At 54.1% G+C, this 24,240-nt stretch overlaps 1 long non-coding RNA gene across 1 annotated transcript; it reads right to left on the bottom strand.

Moving 5' to 3' along the window:
* Positions 1–5,486: 5,486 nt before the first annotated feature.
* LOC141060206 (uncharacterized) lies at positions 5,487–16,321 on the bottom strand. The gene is made up of 2 exons (XR_012222677.1): positions 16,225–16,321; positions 5,487–5,792 (listed from the first exon to the last, which is right to left on the bottom strand). It is a non-coding gene; the product is annotated as an uncharacterized lncRNA (long non-coding RNA).
* Positions 16,322–24,240: the final 7,919 nt, after the last annotated feature.

The raw sequence follows: 24,240 nt of genomic DNA, 5'->3' as shown, positions 1-24,240 counted from the left end.
CTAAAGAAGGAAAGAATTAAAAAAAAAAAAGTGTCAGAATTTTTTTTTCATATATTTTTTCCTTTTTTTCTGGGCCGTAAGAGGATATTTTTTGTCTCAATGGAGACTAAGCAATTGTCCTATCATGTTGAGCAGCTCGCTGCTGAAGTGCGGGGAATTTCTGCCTATCTCGCTCAATCTTCTGCTGTTGAACCAAAAATCCCTACTCCTGATGTGTTTTCTGGGGAGCGGTCTAAATTCCTGAATTTTAAAAATAATTGTAAATTATTTCTTGCCTTGAAGCCTAACTCCTCGGGGAGCTCGGTGCAGCAGGTTAAAATTGTCATCTCCCTGCTGCGCGGCGATCCCTAGGATTGGGCTTTTTCTGACACCTGGAGATCCTATTCTGGCTAATGTGGATACATTTTTTCAAGCCTTGGAGTTGTTGTATGATGAACCTAATGCTGTTGATCAAGCTGAGAAAACCTTATTGGCATTGAACCAGGGTCAGGATTCTGCAGAGTTATATTGTCAAAAATTCCAAAAGTGGGCGGTCCTTACTAAATGGAATGACGATGCCCTAGCGGCTCTCTTTCGGAAGGGTTTGGCAGAAACCGTAAAAGATGTTATGGTGGGATTTCCTGTCCCCTCTGGTCTTGACTCCATGTCATTGGCCATTCAAATTGATCGGCATTTACGTGAACATAAAACTACACGAGAGGCGTTGCCGCCTTTCGAACGAACTTCTGAACCCATGCAATGTGATAGGGTTTTGCCTAGGGCGCAACGTCAGGAGTTTAGAAGGTGTAATAAGTTGTGTTTTTTCTGCGGTCACGCCTCTCATACTATTGCTGTCTGCCCTAAACGAGAAAAGCGTTTTGCTCACACATTTGCGGTGGGCAGTGTACAACCTAAGTTCCTTTTGGCGATTACCCTGATCAGCTCCTTGTCTACATTTTCCGCTAAGGCTTTTGTAGATTCAGGAGCAGCTTTGAATCTGCTGGATTTAGACTTTGCTAAGCGTTGTGGTTTTCCCATGATACCCCTGTGGACTCCTATCCCTTTGAGGGGTATTGATGCTACTCCTTTGGCGGAGAATAAACCTCAGTTTTGGACCCAGGTGATAATGCGGGTCGTCCCAGACCACCAAGAAAATTGAAAATTTTTGGTGTTGCACAATTTGCATGACACTATTGTTCTGGGTTTCCCTTGGTTGCAAACTCATAATCCTGTTTTAGATTGGAAATCTGTGTCTGTGGTGAGTTGGGGTTGCCAATGTGTTCTTAGTGACACTCCTGTTTTCTCCACCTCTCCCCAGTCTCATGATATTCCTATTTGGCTGATTTTTCTGATGTATTCAGTGAGAGTAAAGGGGGTTTTACACTAAGCAATATCGCTAGCAATATCGCTAAATTGTCACTGGTTTTGTGACGTTATAGCGATATTGCTAGCGATATTGCTAGCGATATCGCTATGTGTGATACTTACCAGCGACCGGCTCCCCCGCTGCTCATCGCTGATCGCGCGAGAATGTCCGGCTCCATTTCTCGTCGGGCGCTTCCTGCTGGGCTTCCTGCTGTGACGTCCAGCGACGCGTGGAGGCGGGCGGGAGGACGCAGGATCGCTGTGTGTGAATGGTAAGTATCGTGCGCTGCGTCGCTGCTGCATCGCTGTGAGATCTTTCTGTATGAAAGCTCACTAGCGATCATTTAGCGATGCACCAGCGATCCTGACCGGGTCGGATCGCTGGTGCATCGCTAAATGTAAAAGGGCCTTAAGTCTGCGTGTTTGCCTCCTCACAGGAGTTATGACTGTGCAATTGAGTTAATGCCCGGGTCTAAATTTCCCAAAGGTCGGCTTTTCAACTATCGGTACCCGAACATGATGCTATACGATCTTATATCAAGGAGTCGTTGGAGAAGGGTCATATTAGACCATCCTCTTCACCTTTAGGTGCTGGCTTTTTTTTGTGGCCAAGAAAGATGGTTCATTAAGGCCATGTATGGACTATCGTTCCCTTAACAAGATCACTTTTAAATATCAGTACCCGTTACCCCTGATTTCTGATTTATTTTCCAGAGTTAAAGTGCCTGTTGGTTTGCCAAGCTTGACCTCAGGGGGGCGTATAATCTTATTCGCATAAAGCACGGGGATGAATGGAAGACAGCATTTAATACTCCAGAGGGACATTTTGAGTACCTGGTGATGCCTTTTGGGCTAATGCCCCTTCTGTCTTCCAGTCTTTTATGAATGATATTTTCCGGGACCTTGTGGATAAGTTTTTGATCATTTGTCTGAATGATATTTTGATCTTTTCCAGTGATTGGGATTCTCATGTGGAACATGTCCAGATGGTGTTCCGGATTTTGAGGGAAAATTCTCTGTATGTTAAGGGATCAAAGTGCCTCTTTGGTGTACAGAGGATTTCATTTTTGGGATTCATTTTGTACCAGTCTGCTATTGAAATGGACCCGGCCAAGATACAGGCCATTTATGATTGCGTTCAGCCTACTTCTTTGAAGGCTCTCCTGAAGTTTTTGGGTTTTGCTAATTTCTACAGTAAATTTATAAGTAATTTTTCTGGTATTGTTAAACCACTGACTGATTTGACCAAAAAGGGCGCTGATGTGGTGAATTGGTCTCCAGAGGCAGTTTTGGCATTTCAGAAGCTTAAGCGGAGATTCACTTCGGCTCCAGTTCTACGGCAACCTGATGCCTCACTCCCATTTCAGGTGGAGGTAGATGCTTCTGAGATTGGTGCAGGAGCCGTTTTGTCCCAAAGAGATCCGGTGACTTCTAAGATGAATCCCTGTGCCTTATTTTCTCGAAAGTTCTCCCCATCTGAACGCAACTATGACGTGGGGAATCGGAAATTGTTGGCCATGAAATGGGCATTTCAAGAGTGGAGACATTGGCTGGAGGGAGCTAGACATCAAGTTGTGGTCCTCACTGACCACAAGAATTTGATTTATCTTGAATCAGCCAAACGCTTGAATCCTAGACAGGCTAGGTGGGCCTTGTTTTTCACGCGTTTTAATTTTGTGGTCTCTTTTCTTCCGGGCACTAAGAATGTTAAAGCGGACGACCTTTCTAGGAGTTTCTTTGCAGATTCTTTTGATGTGACCGAGCCTACTACCATTCTAAATGAGGGTGTAGTTCTTTCCGCCATCTCACCCGATTTGAGACGTGCCCTGGAGGAATTTCAGGAGAACAAACCTGAACGTTGCCCTATGGGGAAATTGTATGTCCCTGACCAGTGGAGGAAAAGAGTAATGTCTGAAATTCATTGCTCCGCATTGGCTGGTCATTCAGGTATTTTTGGTACCAGAGATTTGGTGAGTCGGTCTTTCAGGAATTTTGTGCAGTCCTGTGGGACTTGTTCTCGGTCCAAGACCTGTTCTCATTCTAGTGGGTTGTTGATGCCCCTGCCGGTGCCCAGGAGGCCATGGACTCATATCTCAATGGATATTATTTCTAATCTTCCTGTCTCTCAGAGAATGACTGTTATCTGGGTCATCTGTGATAGATTTTCTAAGATGGTCCATCTTGTACCACTCCCAAAGTTGCCATCTTCTTCTGAGTTGGTGCCCTTGTTTTTACAACAGGTGGGTTCGGTTGCACAGGATTTCTGAGAACATTGTGTCGGACAGAGGAGTCCAGTTTGTTTCCAGATTTTGGAGAGCTTTTTGTTCCAAACTGGGAATTCAGTTATCTTTTTCCTCTGCATTTCATCCTCAGACCAATGGGCAAACTGAGAACACAAACCAGACTTTGGAATCCTATTTGAGATGTTTCCTATATGCTGATCAGGATGACTGGGTCTCATTTTTGCGCTTGGCCGAATTTGCGCTAAACAATAGGGCTAGTACTGCCACTTTGATGTCGCCCTTTTTCTGTAACTTTGGGTTTCATCCTCGATTTTCGTCAGGGAAGGTGGAATCTTCGGCCAAGTGTGGATTCTGTGGTAGAGAGAATGCAGCAGATTTGGGACCAAGTGGTGGATAAGTTGTCCCACTCAAGAAAAAGGCCAACGGTTTTCCAACTGGCATAGGACTTTTGGTCCCAGGTTTAAAGTGGGTGATATGGTTTAGTTGTCTTCAAAGAATATTCCTATGAAGGTTGCGTCTCCAAAATTCAAGCCAAGATTCATTGGACCTTATAAGATTTTGGAAATCCTTAATCCCGTTTGGCTCTTCCAGTTACGTTTAAGATTCATAACGTGTTCCATAAATCCTTGTTGAAGAGGTTTGTAGAGCCAGTAGTTCCAATGGTGGCACCTCCTGACCCTGTATTGGTTAAAGGTAATTTGGAGTATGAGGTAGAGAAAATATTGTATTCTCGTTTGCTAGACGGAGACTCCAGTACCTGGTCAAATGAAAGGGTTATGGCCAGGAGGATAATTATTGGGTCTCTGCTTCTGACATTCATGCCGAAAGATTGGTTTGTGCTTTTCACCGGGCCCATCCTGACCGGCCGGGTGGCGTGGATGAGGGTTCGGTGACTCCTCCTCAAGGGGGGGTACTGTTGTGAATTCTCTCTCTGGTGATTACTGAAGATAGTGGAGCGGGTCAGATTGAGAGTTCTCTTTCTGGGCTCCCTCTGGTGGTTACTGGAGGTAGTGGAGCTGATCTGATTGACAGAGGCTTGCCACCTGATAATGAGGAAGACGATTGGAGATCTGGGGTTTCTGATTAGGATTTAAGACAGCTGACTCCCTCTATCCCTGCTGGTGATTTTCTTCCTGTGCCTCCTGAGGTCTGATGGCTCCTGCTCTTTCCCTGCATGTTCAGCTAAGTGGAACATTTGCTATTCTGTTTGCATTTGATCTCGTTTTGTCTCTGCTTTATGCGGGTCAGCTAGCTCTGCCTGGGGCTGTATCACCGCCCATATGTTACTGCACGTGCCAGTTTGTTTTGTCCCCTTTTATATTGGTCTCTTTTTGCTTTGCTTTCAGAATATACCAGAGTGCTGGGCGAAGTTGTGCGACTTCAGTGTTTTTGTGCATCAGACGTGACGGATTTTTGCAGGGTTTTTTGCGTGATTGCAGACAGTGTCTTTCCTTTCCTGTCTAGTCAGTGTGGGCCCCATCGTTTGCTCAGTCTATTTTTCTGCCTGCGTTTGTGTTTTCATCTTGTCTCACCAACAGTATATGTTTGGGGGCTAGCTATTCCTTTGAGGTCTGCTCTGGGGCAGTTTAGATTTCCCCTTTCTTGCTTTAGGCTTAGTTAGCTCTCCGGCTGTGCCGAGGCATCTAGGATCATCGTAGGTACGCCCCACGGCTACTGCTAGTTGTGTGGACAGGATCAGGGGTTTGCATCCGCTTAGTTACCAACCTCTCTGGTTTTCTGTGGCTTAGCCTGGGCCTGCTATCCTCCTCGGTGACTAAATTTTATCAAGGACCTAGGTGGGCCCTGTGCCATATATAACAAGTCCTAGGATGACCCCAAAAAAACCCCATAAAACAAAGCCCCGAAAAAATAGAGAGAAGCATGACAGTACAGAGAGTATGTACAGCAGATAAGGTAAAGGTGAGAAATAAATATTGGACAAAGGAAATGAAAAGGTGGTAGACCCCCAAAGGACCAACCCTAGCAAGCCACAAGAAGTGGAAAGAGGGGACGGGAACTTCGGAGATCTTAGACTCATCTATCTGACATCGGAGGGGTGCTGGGTCACACCAATTTTGGCAGAACACGGATGGTGGAGGCACCAGCACTCCACTTGGTGGAGAGAGGGCACATGATGAATTGCCATCTAAAGAGGTCACTACTGTGGAGGGCACGGTGAAAGAAGATGGAGGAAACCCCCAACACCTAGAAGAAAACAAAGAAATTTATATAAGAAAAATCCTGCCTAAATTGTACAAAAAGCCATGGCCGCCCCTCCCAATATTCACACCGTGATCTAATGCCCATCAGCAACAATGTACAACCTGAACATGAGGTTATTACTTTACATTCTGATAAGCCTGTATGAAGCCCACTACCACGTCACAGTTCCCAAAACAGGGGGCCCTAGCTTTGAAGGGAATCTGTGTTCCCATTTTTGGCCTATAAGCTGCGGCCACCGGCATCAGGGGCTTATCTACAACATTCTGTAATGCATTCTGTAATGCTGTAGATGAGCCCCGGATGTAACCTGAAAGATAAGAAAAAAAGTCAGATTATACTCACCCCGGGATCCGGTCCGATGGGTGTGGCGGTTCGGTCCGGGTCCTCCCATCTTCATGTGATGCCGTCCTCCTTCTTACTGCTGCAGCAGCGCAGGCCCTCTCTGACCTTTCCCAGCGCCTGCGCACTGCAGTAATTTACTCTGCCCTCAACAGGGCAGAGCAGTACGCCTGCGCAGGAGCCGCAGCAGAAGTAAGAAGGGGAACGTGATCACATGAAGATGGGAGGACCCGGACCGGACCGCGACACTAACCGCCCCCGGTGAGTATAATATAACTTGTTTTTCTTATCTTTCAGGTTACATCCGGGGCTTATCTACAGCATTACAGAATCTTTTAAAGGTGCGACCTTGGTTACAGTGGCAGCGCCCCTGGCAGGAAGAGCGGTAGCGCACTTCCTTCCCTAGGCAGACTCCAAGCACGCAGTCCCATGCAAGCAATAATACCCCCTTCTCCCGAGGTAGACACCCCTCCAGCATGCGCATGCAGCCCCATGCAAGCAACATCACCCCCTTCTCCCCAGGCAGACCCCCCCTCCAGCCCCATGCAAGCAACATCCCCCTTCTCCCCAGGCAGACCCCCCCCTTCAGCATCCAGCCTCATGTAAGCATCACTCCCTTCTCCCCAGGCAGACACCCCCCTCCAGCATCCAGCCCCATGCGACCAACATCACCACCTTCTACCCAGGCAGACCCCCCTCCAGCATGCACATGCAGCCCCATGCAACCAACATCAACCCCTTCTCCCCAGGCAGACCCACCTCCAGCAACATCACCCCTTTCTCACCAGGCAGACCCCCTCAAGCATGCACATGCAGCCCCATGCAAGCATCACCCCCTGCTCCCCAGGCAGACCAACCTCCAGCATTCACCCCCTTCACCCCAGGCAGACCCCCCTCTCCAGCATGAACATGCAGCCCCATGCAAGCAACATTACCCCCTTCTCCCGAGGCAGACTCCCCCTTCAGCATGCACACGCAGCCCCATGCAAGCAACATCACCCCCTTCTCCCGAGGCAGACCCCCCCCTTCAGCATGCACACGCAGCCCCATCCAAGCAACATCACCCCCTTCTCCACAGGCATACCCCCCTCCAGCATGCGCACACAGCCCCATGCAAGCAACATCACCCCCTTCTCCCCAGGCAGACCCCCCTCCAGCATCCAGCCCCATGCAAGTATCACGCCCTGCTCTACAGTAAGACCCCCTCCAGCATCCAGCCCCATGTAACCATCACCCCCTGCTCCCCAGGCAGACCCCCCCCGCTCCTGCATGCACATGCAGCCCCATGCAAGCAACATCACCCCCTTCTCCCCAGGCAACCCCCCCGCTCCTGCATGCACATGCAGCCCCATGCAAGCAACATCACCCCCTTCTCCCCAGGCACCCCCCCGCTCCTGCATGCACACGCAGCCCCATGAAAGCAACATCACCCCCTTCTCCCCAGGCAGACCCCCCCTCCAGCATGCACACGCAGCCCCATGCAAGCAACATCACCTCCTTCTCCCCAGGCAGACTCCCTCCAGCATGCACACGCAGCCCCATGCAAGCAACATCACCTCTTTCTCCCAGGCAGCCACCCTCCAGCATGCACATGCAGCCCCATGCAAGCAACATCACCCCCTTCTCCCCAGGCAAACCCCCCCTCCAGCATCCAGTCCAGCCCCATGCAAGCATCACACCCTGCTCTACAGTAAGACCCCCCTCCAGCATCCAGCCCCATGTAACCATCACCCCCTGCTCCCCAGGCAGACCCCCCTCCAGCATGCACATGTAGCCCCATGCAAGCTACATCACCTCCTTCTCCCCAGGCAGACCCCCCTCCAGCATCCAGCCCCATGCAAGCATCACGCCCTGCTCTACAGTAAGACCCCCTCCAGCATCCAGCCCCATGTAACCAACATCACCCCCTGCTCCCCAGGCAGACCCCCCCCCGCTCCTGCATGCACATGCAGCCCCATGCAAGCAACATCACCCCCTTCTCCCCAGGCAACCCCCCTGCTCCTGCATGCACATGCAGCCCCATGCAAGCAACATCACCCCCTTCTCCCCAGGCACCCCCCCGCTCCTGCATGCACACGCAGCCCCATGAAAGCAACATCACCCCCTTCTCCCCAGGCAGACCCCCCCTCCAGCATGCACACACAGCCCCATGCAAGCAACATCACCTCCTTCTCCCCAGGCAGACTCCCTCCAGCATGCACACGCAGCCCAATGCAAGCAACATCACCTCTTTCTCCCAGGCAGACACCCTCCAGCATGCACATGCAGCCCCATGCAAGCAACATCACCCCCTTCTCCCCAGGCAAACCCCCCCTCCAGCATCCAGTCCAGCCCCATGCAAGCATCACACCCTGCTCTACAGTAAGACCCCCCTCCAGCATCCAGCCCCATGTAACCATCACCCCCTGCTCCCCAGGCAGACCCCCCTCCAGCATGCACATGTAGCCCCATGCAAGCAACATCACCTCCTTCTCCCCAGGCAACCCCCCCCCGGCTCCTGCATACACACGCAGCCCCATGAAAGCAACATAACCCCCTTCTCCCCAGTCAGACGCCCCCTCCAAAATGCACACGCAGCCCCATGCAAGCAACATCACCCCCTTCTCCCCAAGCAGCCCACCCTCCAGCATGCACACGCAGCCCCATGCAAGAAACATCACCCCCTTCTCCCCAAGCAGCCCCCCTCCAGCATGCACACGCAGCCCCATGCAAGCAACATCACCCCCTTCTCCCCAGGCAGACCCCCCCCTCCAGCATGCACATGCAGCCCCATGCAAGCAACATCACCCCCTTCTCCTCAGGCAGACCCCCCCTCCAGCATGAAGCCCCATGCAAGCAACATCACCCCCTTCTCCCCAGGCAGCCCACCCTCCAGCATGCACACGCAGCCCCATGCAAGCAACATCACCCCCTTCTCCACAGGCAGACCCCCCTCCAGCATGCACACGCAGCCCCATGCAAGCAACATCACCTCCTTCTCCACAGGCAGACCCCCCCTCCAGCATGAACATGCAGCCCCATGCAAGCAACATCACCCCCTTCTCCCCAAGCAGCCCCATGCAAGCAACATCACCCCCTTCTCCCCAGGCAGACCCCCCTCCAGCATGCACACGCAGCTCCATGCAAGCAACATCACCCCCTGCTCCCCAGGCAGACCCCCCCCCGCTCCTGCATGCACATGCAGCCCCATGCAAGCAACATCACCCCCTTCTCCCCAGGCAACCCCCCCGCTCCTGCATGCACATGCAGCCCCATGCAAGCAACATCACCCCCTTCTCCCCAGGCACCCCCCCGCTCCTGCATGCACACGCAGCCCCATGCAAGCAACATCACCTCCTTCTCCCCAGGCAGACTCCCTCCAGCATGCACACGCAGCCCCATGCAAGCAACATCACCTCTTTCTCCCAGGCAGACACCCTCCAGCATGCACATGCAGCCCCATGCAAGCAACATCACCCCCTTCTCCCCAGGCAAACCCCCCCTCCAGCATCCAGTCCAGCCCCATGCAAGCATCACACCCTGCTCTACAGTAAGACCCCCCTCCAGCATCCAGCCCCATGTAACCATCACCCCCTGCTCCCCAGGCAGACCCCCCTCCAGCATGCACATGTAGCCCCATGCAAGCAACATCACCTCCTTCTCCCCAGGCAACCCCCCCCCCCCGCTCCTGCATGCACACGCAGCCCCATGAAAGCAACATAACCCCCTTCTCCCCAGTCAGACGCCCCCTCCAAAATGCACACGCAGCCCCATGCAAGCAACATCACCCCCTTCTCCCCAAGCAGCCCCCCCTCCAGCATGCACACGCAGCCCCATGCAAGAAACATCACCCCCTTCTCCCCAAGCAGCCCCCCCTCCAGCATGCACACGCAGCCCCATGCAAGCAACATCACCCCCTTCTCCCCAGGCAGACCCCCCCCTCCAGCACGCACATGCAGCCCCATGCAAGCAACATCACCCCCTTCTCCTCAGGCAGACCCCCCCTCCAGCATGAAGCCCCATGCAAGCAACATCACCCCCTTCTCCACAGGCAGACCCCCCTCCAGCAGGCACACGCAGCCCCATGCAAGCAACATCACCTCCTTCTCCACAGGCAGACCCCCCCTCCAGCATGAACATGCAGCCCCATGCAAGCAACATCACCCCTTTCTCCCCAAGCAGCCCCATACAAGCAACATCACCCCCTTCTCCCCAGGCAGACCCCCCTCCAGCATGCACACGCAGCCCCATGCAAGCAACATAACCTCCTTCTCCCCAGGCAGACCCCACTCCAGCATGCACACGCACCCCCATGCAAGCAACATCACCTCCTTCTCCCCAGGCAGACTCCCTCCAGCATGCACACGCAGCCCCATGCAAGCAACATCACCTCTTTCTCCCAGGCAGACACCCTCCAGCATGCACATGCAGCCCCATGCAAGCAACATCACCCCCTTCTCCCCAGGCAAACCCCCCCTCCAGCATCCAGTCCAGCCCCATGCAAGCATCACACCCTGCTCTACAGTAAGACCCCCCTCCAGCATCCAGCCCCATGTAACCATCACCCCCTGCTCCCCAGGCAGACCCCCCTCCAGCATGCACATGTAGCCCCATGCAAGCAACATCACCTCCTTCTCCCCAGGCAACCCCCCCCCGCTCCTGCATGCACACGCAGCCCCATGAAAGCAACATAACCCCCCTTCTCCCCAGTCAGACGCCCCCTCCAAAATGCACACGCAGCCCCATGCAAGCAACATCACCCCCTTCTCCCCAAGCAGCCCCCCCTCCAGCATGCACACGCAGCCCCATGCAAGCAACATCACCCCCTTCTCCCCAGGCAGACCCCCCCCACTCCAGCACGCACATGCAGCCCCATGCAAGCAACATCACCCCCTTCTCCTCAGGCAGACCCCCCCTCCAGCATGAAGCCCCATGCAAGCAACATCACCCCCTTCTCCACAGGCAGACCCCCCTCCAGCAGGCACACGCAGCCCCATGCAAGCAACATCACCTCCTTCTCCACAGGCAGACGCCCCCTCCAGCATGAACATGCAGCCCCATGCAAGCAACATCACCCCTTTCTCCCCAAGCAGCCCCATGCAAGCAACATCACCCCCTTCTCCCCAGGCAGACTCCCTCCAGCATGCACACGCAGCCCCATGCAAGCAACATCACCCCCTTCTCCCCAAGCAGCCCCCCTCCAGCATGCACACGCAGCCCCATGCAAGAAACATCACCCCCTTCTCCCCAAGCAGCCCCCCCTCCAGCATGCACACGCAGCCCCATGCAAGCAACATCACCCCCTTCTCCCCAGGCAGACCCCCCCCCCTCCAGCACGCACATGCAGCCCCATGCAAGCAACATCACCCCCTTCTCCTCAGGCAGACCCCCCCTCCAGCATGAAGCCCCATGCAAGCAACATCACCCCCTTCTCCACAGGCAGACCCCCCTCCAGCAGGCACACGCAGCCCCATGCAAGCAACATCACCTCCTTCTCCACAGGCAGACCCCCCCTCCAGCATGAACATGCAGCCCCATGCAAGCAACATCACCCCTTTCTCCCCAAGCAGCCCCATGCAAGCAACATCACCCCCTTCTCCCCAGGCAGACTCCCTCCAGCATGCACACGCAGCCCCATGCAAGCAACATCACCTCTTTCTCCCAGGCAGACACCCTCCAGCATGCACATGCAGCCCCATGCAAGCAACATCACCCCCTTCTCCCCAGGCAAACCCCCCCTCCAGCATCCAGTCCAGCCCCATGCAAGCATCACACCCTGCTCTACAGTAAGACCCCCCTCCAGCATCCAGCCCCATGTAACCATCACCCCCTGCTCCCCAGGCAGACCCCCCCTCCAGCATGCACATGTAGCCCCATGCAAGCAACATCACCTCCTTCTCCCCAGGCAACCCCCCCCCCCCCCGCTCCTGCATGCACACGCAGCCCCATGAAAGCAACATAACCCCCTTCTCCCCAGTCAGACGCCCCCTCCAAAATGCACACGCAGCCCCATGCAAGCAACATCACCCCCTTCTCCCCAAGCAGCCCCCCTCCAGCATGCACACGCAGCCCCATGCAAGAAACATCACCCCCTTCTCCCCAAGCAGCCCCCCCTCCAGCATGCACACGCAGCCCCATGCAAGCAACATCACCCCCTTCTCCCCAGGCAGACCCCCCCTCCAGCACGCACATGCAGCCCCATGCAAGCAACATCACCCCCTTCTCCCCAGGCAGACCCCCCCTCCAGCACGCACATGCAGCCCCATGCAAGCAACATCACCCCCTTCTCAGGCAGACCCCCCTCCAGCATGAAGCCCCATGCAAGCAACATCACCTCCTTCTCCACAGGCAGACCCCTCTCCAGCAGGCACACGCAGCCCCATGCAAGCAACATCACCCCCTTCTCCACAGGCAGACCCCCCCTCCAGCATGAACACGCAGCCCCATGCAAGCAACATCACCCCTTTCTCCCCAAGCAGCCCCCCTCCAGCATGCACACGCAGCCCCATGCAAGAAACATCACCCCCTTCTCCCCAAGCAGCCCCCCCTCCAGCATGCACACGCAGCCCCATGCAAGCAACATCACCCCCTTCTCCCCAGGCAGACCCCCCCCTCCAGCACGCACATGCAGCCCCATGCAAGCAACATCACCCCCTTCTCAGGCAGACCCCCCTCCAGCATGAAGCCCCATGCAAGCAACATCACCTCCTTCTCCCCAGGCAGACTCCCTCCAGCATGCACACGCAGCCCCATGCAAGCAACATCACCTCTTTCTCCCAGGCAGACACCCTCCAGCATGCACATGCAGCCCCATGCAAGCAACATCACCCCCTTCTCCCCAGGCAAACCCCCCCTCCAGCATCCAGTCCAGCCCCATGCAAGCATCACACCCTGCTCTACAGTAAGACCCCCCTCCAGCATCCAGCCCCATGTAACCATCACCCCCTGCTCCCCAGGCAGACCCCCCTCCAGCATGCACATGTAGCCCCATGCAAGCAACATCACCTCCTTCTCCCCAGGCAACCCCCCCCCCGCTCCTGCATGCACACGCAGCCCCATGAAAGCAACATAACCCCCCTTCTCCCCAGTCAGACGCCCCCTCCAAAATGCACACGCAGCCCCATGCAAGCAACATCACCCCCTTCTCCCCAAGCAGCCCCCCCTCCAGCATGCACACGCAGCCCCATGCAAGAAACATCACCCCCTTCTCCCCAAGCAGCCCCCCCTCCAGCATGCACACGCAGCCCCATGCAAGCAACATCACCCCCTTCTCCCCAGGCAGACCCCCCCCCTCCAGCACGCACATGCAGCCCCATGCAAGCAACATCACCCCCTTCTCCTCAGGCAGACCCCCCCTCCAGCATGAAGCCCCATGCAAGCAACATCACCCCCTTCTCCACAGGCAGACCCCCCTCCAGCAGGCACACGCAGCCCCATGCAAGCAACATCACCTCCTTCTCCACAGGCAGACCCACCCTCCAGCATGAACATGCAGCCCCATGCAAGCAACATCACCCCTTTCTCCCCAAGCAGCCCCATGCAAGCAACATCACCCCCTTCTCCCCAGGCAGACTCCCTCCAGCATGCACACGCAGCCCCATGCAAGCAACATCACCCCCTTCTCCCCAAGCAGCCCCCCTCCAGCATGCACACGCAGCCCCATGCAAGAAACATCACCCCCTTCTCCCCAAGCAGCCCCCCCTCCAGCATGCACACGCAGCCCCATGCAAGCAACATCACCCCCTTCTCCCCAGGCAGACCCCCCCCCCTCCAGCACGCACATGCAGCCCCATGCAAGCAACATCACCCCCTTCTCCTCAGGCAGACCCCCCCTCCAGCATGAAGCCCCATGCAAGCAACATCACCCCCTTCTCCACAGGCAGACCCCCCTCCAGCAGGCACACGCAGCCCCATGCAAGCAACATCACCTCCTTCTCCACAGGCAGACCCCCCCTCCAGCATGAACATGCAGCCCCATGCAAGCAACATCACCCCTTTCTCCCCAAGCAGCCCCATGCAAGCATCATCACCCCCTTCTCCCCAGGCAGACTCCCTCCAGCATGCACACGCAGCCCCATGCAAGCAACATCACCCCCTTCTCCCCAAGCAGCCCCCCTCCAGCATGCACACGCAGCCCCATGCAAGAAACATCACCCCCTTCTCCCCAAGCAGCCCCCCCTCCAGCATGCACACGCAGCCCCATGCAAGCAACATCACCCCCTTCTCCCCAGGCAGACCCCCCCCCCTCCAGCACGCACATGCAGCCCCATGCAAGCAACATCACCCCCTTCTCCTCAGGCAGACCCCCCCTCCAGCATGAAGCCCCATGCAAGCAACATCACCCCCTTCTCCACAGGCAGACCCCCCTCCAGCAGGCACACGCAGCCCCATGCAAGCAACATCACCTCCTTCTCCACAGGCAGACCCCCCCTCCAGCATGAACATGCAGCCCCATGCAAGCAACATCACCCCTTTCTCCCCAAGCAGCCCCATGCAAGCAACATCACCCCCTTCTCCCCAGGCAGACTCCCTCCAGCATGCACACGCAGCCCCATGCAAGCAACATCACCTCTTTCTCCCAGGCAGACACCCTCCAGCATGCACATGCAGCCCCATGCAAGCAACATCACCCCCTTCTCCCCAGGCAAACCCCCCCTCCAGCATCCAGTCCAGCCCCATGCAAGCATCACACCCTGCTCTACAGTAAGACCCCCCTCCAGCATCCAGCCCCATGTAACCATCACCCCCTGCTCCCCAGGCAGACCCCCCTCCAGCATGCACATGTAGCCCCATGCAAGCAACATCACCTCCTTCTCCCCAGGCAACCCCCCCCCCCCCCCCCCCGCTCCTGCATGCACACGCAGCCCCATGAAAGCAACATAACCCCCTTCTCCCCAGTCAGACGCCCCCTCCAAAATGCACACGCAGCCCCATGCAAGCAACATCACCCCCTTCTCCCCAAGCAGCCCCCCTCCAGCATGCACACGCAGCCCCATGCAAGAAACATCACCCCCTTCTCCCCAAGCAGCCCCCCCTCCAGCATGCACACGCAGCCCCATGCAAGCAACATCACCCCCTTCTCCCCAGGCAGACCCCCCCCTCCAGCACGCACATGCAGCCCCATGCAAGCAACATCACCCCCTTCTCAGGCAGACCCCCCTCCAGCATGAAGCCCCATGCAAGCAACATCACCTCCTTCTCCACAGGCAGACCCCTCTCCAGCAGGCACACGCAGCCCCATGCAAGCAACATCACCCCCTTCTCCACAGGCAGACCCCCCCTCCAGCATGAACACGCAGCCCCATGCAAGCAACATCACCCCTTTCTCCCCAAGCAGCCCCCCTCCAGCATGCACACGCAGCCCCATGCAAGAAACATCACCCCCTTCTCCCCAAGCAGCCCCCCCTCCAGCATGCACACGCAGCCCCATGCAAGCAACATCACCCCCTTCTCCCCAGGCAGACCCCCCTCCAGCACGCACATGCAGCCCCATGCAAGCAACATCACCCCCTTCTCAGGCAGACCCCCCTCCAGCATGAAGCCCCATGCAAGCAACATCACCTCCTTCTCCACAGGCAGACCCCTCTCCAGCAGGCACACGCAGCCCCATGCAAGCAACATCACCCCCTTCTCCACAGGCAGACCCCCCCTCCAGCATGCACACGCAGCCCCATGCAAGAAACATCACCCCCTTCTCCCCAAGCAGCCCCCCCTCCAGCATGCACACGCAGCCCCATGCAAGCCACATCACCCCCTTCTCCCCAGGCAGACCCCCCCCCTCCAGCACGCACATGCAGCCCCATGCAAGCAACATCACCCCCTTCTCAGGCAGACCCCTCTCCAGCAGGCACACGCAGCCCCATGCAAGCAACATCACCCCCTTCTCCCCAGGCAGACCCCCCTCCAGCATGCAGCCCCATGCAAGCAACATCACCCCCTTCTCCCCAGGCAGACCCCCCCTCCAGCATGCACACGCAGCCCCATGCAAGCAACATCACCTCCTTCTCCCCAGGCAGACCCCCCTCCAGCATGCACACGTAGCCCCATGCAAGCAAACATCACCCCTCCTCCAGCTCGTGCATGAACATCCATTTACCTGCCATGACACCGGCAGCTTCCTGTCTGCTGCTCTGCTCTATGGAGGAGGAGGAGGCCCCGCCCCTTCTGGTCACATGGGCATGACGTCAGCACAGCTCCATGGCGACTTGGATTTAGCCGCCCTCTACCTTTTTTTTTTTTTTTAAACAGCTGCAACCGGAAGTAGAAGCGGCTCACTTCCGGTATCGATCTTGTGGAGCGACAGGAGCAGAGCTGTCATCGGAGGAGGGAGCAGCCGACACCCCGCAGAGGACAGAAGGGAGACGGTGTGTGGGGGGGCAGAGCCGGAGCTGGCGGGGGGCGGACGGGGGCAGGGCCGGAGCTGGCGGGGGGCGGACGGGGGCAGGGCCGGAGCTGGAGGGGGGCAGGGCCGGAGCTGGCGCGTGGCGGACGGGGGCAGGGCCGGAGCTGGCGCGTGGCGGACGGGGGCAGGGCCGGAGCTGGCGCGTTGGGGGCCGGAGCTGGCGCGTGGCGGACGGGGGCTGGCGCGTTGGGGGCCGGAGCTGGCGCGTGGCGGACGGGGGCTGGCGCGTTGGGGGCCGGAGCTGGCGCGTGGCGGACGGGGGCTGGCGCGTTGGGGGCCGGAGCTGGCGCGTGGCGGACGGGGGCAGGGCCGGAGCTGGCGCGTGGCGGACGGGGGCAGGGCCGGAGCTGGCGCGTTGGGGGCCGGAGCTGGCGCGTGGCGGACGGGGGCAGGGCCGGAGCTGGCGCGTGGCGGACGGGGGCAGGGCCGGAGCTGGCGCGTGGCGGACGGGGGCAGAGGGTACGGGGTTTCAGACTTGAGTGACACCCACCCTGGCGCAACTTGAAGTCTCCCTTGGGCCACAGGCTATTGGGTACTATATCCAGCACCTCCTTGAGTAGGCTTGCACCGGTTGTTCGAGGCTCTTGAAGGGCAGCCAGCATGATGGATTCTTCTTGGGTCAGAGGTGGAGAAAATGTCATGTCAATTTGTCTCATCAGGTGGGGTGGGCTGGTCTCCACCATAAACTGAAACAGGATGGAGTGTCCTGGCTGTGTCCACACGCTCAGGGGCTTGTAAAGCCCCCATCACACATAGCGAGATCGCTGCTGAGTCACAACCTTGGTTACCCGCTGCCTGCATCAGCACGCTGGTAACTAAGATACAATGCGGGTAACTAAGCCACGTGCGTCGCTTGTTACCCGTGTGTCGCTGGTACTGATCGCTGGTGAAGCTGCCTGACAGCTCACCAGCGATCATGTAGCGACACACCAGCGATCCTGACAAGGTGATATCGTTGTCGGGATCGCTGGTGAGTCGCTATGTGTGACGGGGCCCTAAGCTGGGAATGTCTGACTTGACCTTCAATCCCCACACAAGACAGTGTTCTGGTGGGGTCGGGGAGTTCCACATGCCTCATCAGACTGCACCAGTGTCCACAAGGAAAGATATGACAACCCCCGGAGATTTGAGGTATTGGGTCCGCTGATGGAGTTTTACATGTCAGGGGCGTGATGTCTTGTGGACCTGGCTTGCCTCTGTCCTATAGACAGGGTTCTTCACTGTTTTCTGTGTTTCTTGCTTGGCCTATTCCCCTGCGTTTTGTCCTGGGCTGCCGGGGTGCTGTGCACTGGTTCCGGAAATGACCAAGGTTGCCACAGTTGTAACACCTGATGGGTCTCCCGTCCCTGCAGGGTGGGTGCTCTTCCACATCGGTGGCCACCATAGGAGGGGCTGTCTTCCGCACTCCTGGGTGGGACTGAATTCTTCTGGCTACTGCGAGCAGGGCATCTACGGCTATTGACCTGTACTCAGGCCTGGTCACTATCAGCAGCTTCTTGATTGGTTCTCTTCGTCCAAGGCTAAAAGCCTCTGCCAACATTTGTCTGTGTATCTGATCATGAATAGTGAAGCCTAAGTCTTGGAATACTTGCCTCGCTCTGCCATGAAACTTGTCTACAGACTCTGTCTCGGCCTGGCTCATGTTATGTAGGCTAAGTGCTTGTCTGGCTTTGGCCTACTCTCTGAGCAGCTCAATTAGCTTTGATCCTGACTTCCAGGAGTGCACATCTAATTCTGATGGAAGCTTGAAGTGTTCCTTCATGATTGGCCAGAGTGTTTCACCTGCTTTTAATTCCATTATGGACCAGAGATCAATCCAGATTGCAGATATGTTTGCTGGCTCTGCTGCATTCTTCAGTAAAATGGCATGGGGTCCATATCTGGGTCTGGCAGATTTTTCAGAATACTGAACACCTGACTAGGGGTGAAGGGCACATAGTGTAAGAGTTCTGGCTCTATCTGCCCCTGCCTACTTGGTGTCTGTGGGTTTATTCGCCTAGTACTGGGCAGCATGTATGATGTCCCCTCTTCATATTCATCAGAGGAGAAACTGTGACATTGTGTGGGTGCTCCCCCCTTCTGAGGTTGCAGGTCTGCCTGGCACTTAGGATCCTCATTGTAAGACCCAGCAGCTGCAGACGCTGATGACTTGCACCTCCCTTCTGCTAGCTGTTGTATTGGGGGGGCACCTGTGGTGTTATGTGTAGGGAGTGTTTCACTATCTTATCCTGGTATCAGCTGGCTCTTTAGAGAGGGTGCCCTGTGGCGATAAGGACACCTCATTTTCTGGATTTGACACTGGCCCAGCTGGTGACAATGAACTGAGAGGTGGGAGAGAGGGTGAGGAGCAGGGAGGGGTAGAGGAGAGAGTGGAAAGGTGGGGAGATGAAAAAAGAAAGAGGGAGGAGAGGAGGAAGGTGATAGAAGAGGAGGGGAGAGAGAAGACGAGGGGGATGAAGGAGGATGAAAGACAGGGAAAAGATGAGGGAGGAGGAAAAATAGATGAGGGAGGGGAGGTAAGAGAGGGAGGAGTGGAGAGGGAAGGAGCAGCGGACTCCTTCCCCTTTTCTGCAGTCAGAGAAGGCATGCTTGGACTTGTGCCTTCTCCCGGGGGGGGGGGGAGCGGGGTGCCTCACAGACGGCACAGCTTAGAATTCCGCTGAAAACACTTTTTTCTCTCTTGTACACGTAAAAATAATCCTTTCCTGTTCACTTAACTCTCAGTACTTCTATGCTGTAAATCCGCTGCCACTTTATAAAACGCGGACTTCAATTCAGCTCAACTAACTAACTTCCCTTTTTTCTTCTCAATACATTATGCCATGCTGCAGCTTAAAAGCTGCCCCTGTAAATCTACATACTTAACTTTCTGAATAACACTTACTATGTCTATTCCAAAAACTTAAAAAAAAGGTGATTAAAACTTCATAACCCTTTTTAAACTTGCTTAAAAAGGAAAGGAAAAAAGCAAAAAAAAAAACCCAAAATATTTATAAAAACTTCAAAAGGAAATGGAAAACTAATAAAAACTCAGAAAATGGAGAAAAAAGAAAACAAAAAGAATAATCAGGAAGTTGGTAAAACTTGGAAAGAACACTCCAAAAAGAAATAAAAAATCCAAAATTCAGTAAAACTTCCAACAATAAAATGTCCGTGCACAAATGGAGGATACACACACTTCCCCTTTCCTCTGCCTGCGTCTCTCAGTAAAATCTTCTGAGAACAATGGAAACAAAAGAGCAAACTGAGACAATGGTATATATTCAACAACCCAGCATTCCCAAAAATTCTCACACTACAGTAAAAAAAACTTCCACCAAATGCAAGATAAAACAAGGGAAAAGCAGAGTACAGAACAAATGTGACAATATGAAAAATATCAGAGACGCACCCCACGGGCAAAAGAGGAAGTGTAAAAGGAAAGGAAAAAAACTTTCTGCTTCAGATCTTCATGGAGAACAGCAGTGAATTTATAGGTTGATGCACATGTAGACGTCCGGGGAGAAATCGAGGCCCTCTTTAGTGACACGTAGCACAAGCAGCTCTGGTAACCGACAACTGCCAATCACACTGGGTGTACTGCTCTCGGTCACCCGGGAATGTTAACACACTCGTCCCGCCGGTAACAGGAATCAGTGATAACTCCCACAAAATTGCCACCATCTGTACCTGGCCGGCCTCTCCTGTCCTTCCGATGTACAGGTGAATCGGTGGCAACCTGTCAAGTGATTTGGCTTGCGATATCTCCCCCAAACTAAACACCGCCACGTGCCTGGCGATCTGGGTGCTCCTGTCCCTTCCGATGCATGGGTGTATATGTGATAGCTTGATAGGAGACTCGACTAGTGATATCTCTCTAAGCCCCCACAACTCATACCTGGATAGGCCTCTCCTGTCCTCCCTGTGTACAGGTTTATTTGTGAGGACTTAGCAGGGGAAGTCGAATCTCTCAGATATCGGTTTCCCAGCAACCACATGCACAATCAATCACCGTTCCACCAGCTTTCTCCCGGATCTAGACACAAACAGGACACAAAGCAGACACCTTGGCTTATCCCAGGGTTTGGATAAGGGTGTGGACTTTTACACTACCTGGGAATGCGGTGGTGACCACACCTGACCCGCTAGAGGTACAGACCCGGACTGGGCACAGGGGACATTCATGTAAGATAACCAGATTTTCTTACCTTATGGAGTTGCGCAAATCTCCGTCCCCATGAGTCAAGGCCTTAGTCGGCACCTCCGTCTCTCTGGTCAACAGGGTCCCCGTGCGTTTTGTCCACAGCCCCGCGTCTCTGCGCCAGATGATATGGAAATTTGGATAGATATATCTCTGTGTGCTGCGGCCTGTCCTAATTAGAACAGTCTCATTGAGCGCTCAACAGAAAAGACACCCTAAACACCTTGTTAGCAGTATCTCCAGTCTGCTGGTTTATTGCACATATATGGTTTTTTCATTACATACAGAAAGGAGTGGTTAGTCAATTAACATAAGGCTTGTGTTTTAATGCTATTGGCTATTTGAGTAAATGAACTTATATGGCAGTGTCCGACATGAGGGTGATTTAGCATCATATGGTTTACTCTTATGCATTGTCTTGCAATGTCAGCAAACCTCCGATATCAGCTAGTGCATCTGGTCCAACTTCCTCCTTTCCCATGGCTGGCTGATATATCACAAGACAATGCTACCACGAGACTATGCTGGTTCTCCAGACTGGCTCATGGGGTTAGTAGGTCATTTTCAGCAATTGATTATAAGGTTCAAGATAGCTATGAAAATGTGTCTATCAGTATATAAGGATATATGCAAGTGAGATCTGTATGAAATGTATATATTTCCATCACAGCTGGAGTGTGGTGGACAGGAGATAAAACATAACCTTTAGTAAGATAGTAGGATAAAAACAACTTTGTGTCCCCCAGAGTGAGTGAATATAAATGTTTGGGTGAAGTCACAAATAAAGGGGCGTGAGGAGCACAGCCCGATCAGGAGGAATGATTCCCACTTGCAATGGCTGAACTGCAATCAGCAAGTCCCAGAATCTCACGTTGTGGATCTGGGAGAATCCCACAGAACCCCGCAAACAACGACTGACAGATTCTGGCTGCATATAACAGTAATGACTGGAATCTGGATGACATTAATAGAGTTACCACCCGAAATATGCCAGAGCAATAAGTGAGGAAAGGCACAAGCTCAGCAATTCATGAAGGGGGTGCGGGAGGAAAAGGAGATCCTGGGTCCAGGATGCTCCATATAGGACAAGGGGAAGAAAATGCCCTACAAGACCCTAAATGGCTAACAGTAATCTATCCCCAAGACTCCCCCCTGACCGTCCACAGCTCCCCCTGTGCTAAACAAGCCCTGCACCCCCCATGGAAGGGCCCAAAGCGTTTCTTCCAAGCTGAGTCATCAGGGGACTTAAGGCCCTTTTACATTTAGCGATGCACCAGCGATCCAACCAGCGATCCGACCCGGTCAGGATCGCTGGTGCATCGCTAAATGATCGCTAGTGAGCTTTCATACAGAAAGATCTCACAGCGATGCAGCAGCGACGCAGCGCACGATACTTACCATTCACACAGCGATCCTGCGTCCTCCCGCCCGCCTCCACGCGTCGCTGGACGTCACAGCAGGAAGTCTCAGCAGGAAGCAGGCGACGAGAAATGGAGCCGGACATTCTCGCGCGATCAGCGATGGACAGCGGGGGAGCCGGTCGTTGGTAAGTATCACACATAGCGATATCACTAGCAATATCGCTATAACGTCACAAAATCAGTGACGTTTTAGCGATATTGCTAGCGATATCGCTTAGTGTAAAACCCCCTTTATCCTTGTGATAGGAGGTGAGGTGCCATAGTGCTGAGCTAAAGGGGGGGTATGAAATACATACCATAGTACTTCCGGTGGTTGAAACGCACGCCAGGATGCCATAAAGGTGCGTGAGCCGCAAGGAAAAAATCTGCGACACTCAAATGAAGGCAGACTACTAATTGTGTCCCATGAGGCAGAGGCGTGCACTCCACAACCTAGTGTTTCCAGTAAGTGGAACGCAAGCCAAAATAACTTGTGGTTTCTTGAACCACATAGAAGTAGAATATGCAACCGATTTGGCTTGATGACGCGCGGTCCACAGCCTTTTATTTCCGGCATGTGGAACGCACGCTAATGCCACATGCGGCATGTGGAACGCACGCCAACGCCACATCCGGCTTTGATGGCATCTTCCCTTTAAACTGCCTTGGTTTTTTTTTGCAGCCGCTCCTGTGCCGTCCCTGCGGTGTACATCTGTTAGGCTAAGTGCACACGTACCGGAACTCTCGCGGAAATTACCGCGAGAATTCCGGAATTCCAGTCCGCGGGAAAATCACATTTTAAATTCCCGCGATTTTCCCGCGGAAAAACTAGCAGTTTGCAAGCGTAATTAGCTTGAAAAAAGCTAGCGTTTTCCAAGCGATCTGTAGCATCGCTTGGAGAACTGATTGACAGGTTGGTCACACTCATCAAACATAGTGTTTGATGAGTGTGACCAACTTTTTACTACTGAGGCTGCCTATGCGGCATCAGTAGTAAAATATAGAATGTAAAAAAAAAATAAAAAACGGTGTTATTCTCACCCTCCGACGTCCCGCGCATCCGTTCCCAGTAATCCTTTGCGAAAATGCCCGCGATGACGTCAGTTCTCGCGGGATCGCGACGTCTCGCGGTAATTCGCGATGACGTCGCGCGAATGACCGCGAGACTTCGCGATCCCGCGAGAACGGACGTCATCGCGAGCATTTTCGCAAAGGACTACTGGGAACGAGAGCGTGAAGAGAAGCGGGAAGGCTGCGCGGGACGTCGGAGGGTGAGAATAACAATATTTTTTATTTTAAATTCTATTTTTTACAGGGATATGGTACCCAAAGCCCGGAGGACAGTCTCCTCTCCTCCGGACCATGGGTACCATCCGTAATTGTTCTGCTTACTTTCCGCATGGTGTGCACAGCCACATGCGGGAAATAAGCGGAACAATGCATTCCTATGGGTGCGGGATCGCCGCGATTCCGCAAATTAATGAGCATGCTGCGGTTTTTACCGCAAAGCGATTCCGCCGCGGTAAAAACCGCAGCATTAGCACAGCATTGCGGAATCCCATAGGAATGCATGGGATGCTTATTTTTCGCGTTTTTGCGGCAAAATCGCGCGGTTAAAACCGCCGCGGAAACGCGGAAAAACGCCACGTGTGAACTCAGCCTTATGGTTCCAAAAAGAGTTAATTTGTAAAAAAAAAAAAATGTTTCACTTGTTAAAAAATAGTAAAACGTGTCTTCTGCTTTGTTTTTCTTTTTACAAGAATTATTGGAGCCAATTTTTCATTAGAAACGTTTTAATGTCGGCTTTTTCTTGAGTTTTTCTTGTTATATAGGAAAGTCTAAGGCCAGAAATAAACCCCATAAATCACTGTACATGGAGACTTTGGGATCAGATCATTTCTGTCCGTTGTGTTTGTGGAAACAAAAAAATCTTTTCTAAAAGCTTCAAACTTCTGTGTATGACTCAGAGCTGAGATCTAACGTGATAGAAGATTCCAGTGCGGGGAAGACGGGAAACCTTCATATAGACGGCCGGTGGGGATGGAGGCAGTGACCGACTGGCCAAATCTGTTTCTAGAGCCGCAGTAGAAGATGAAGATGTCGTCCTCACCATGAAGGAGTTATTTCTCA

The sequence above is a fragment of the Dendrobates tinctorius genome, unplaced genomic scaffold (assembly GCF_039654945.1).
Source record: "Dendrobates tinctorius isolate UK_male_01 unplaced genomic scaffold, ASM3965494v1 ptg000233l, whole genome shotgun sequence".
In the NCBI taxonomy this organism is placed as follows: domain Eukaryota; kingdom Metazoa; phylum Chordata; class Amphibia; order Anura; family Dendrobatidae; genus Dendrobates; species Dendrobates tinctorius.
This window is presented reverse-complemented; position numbering and strand designations above follow the sequence as displayed.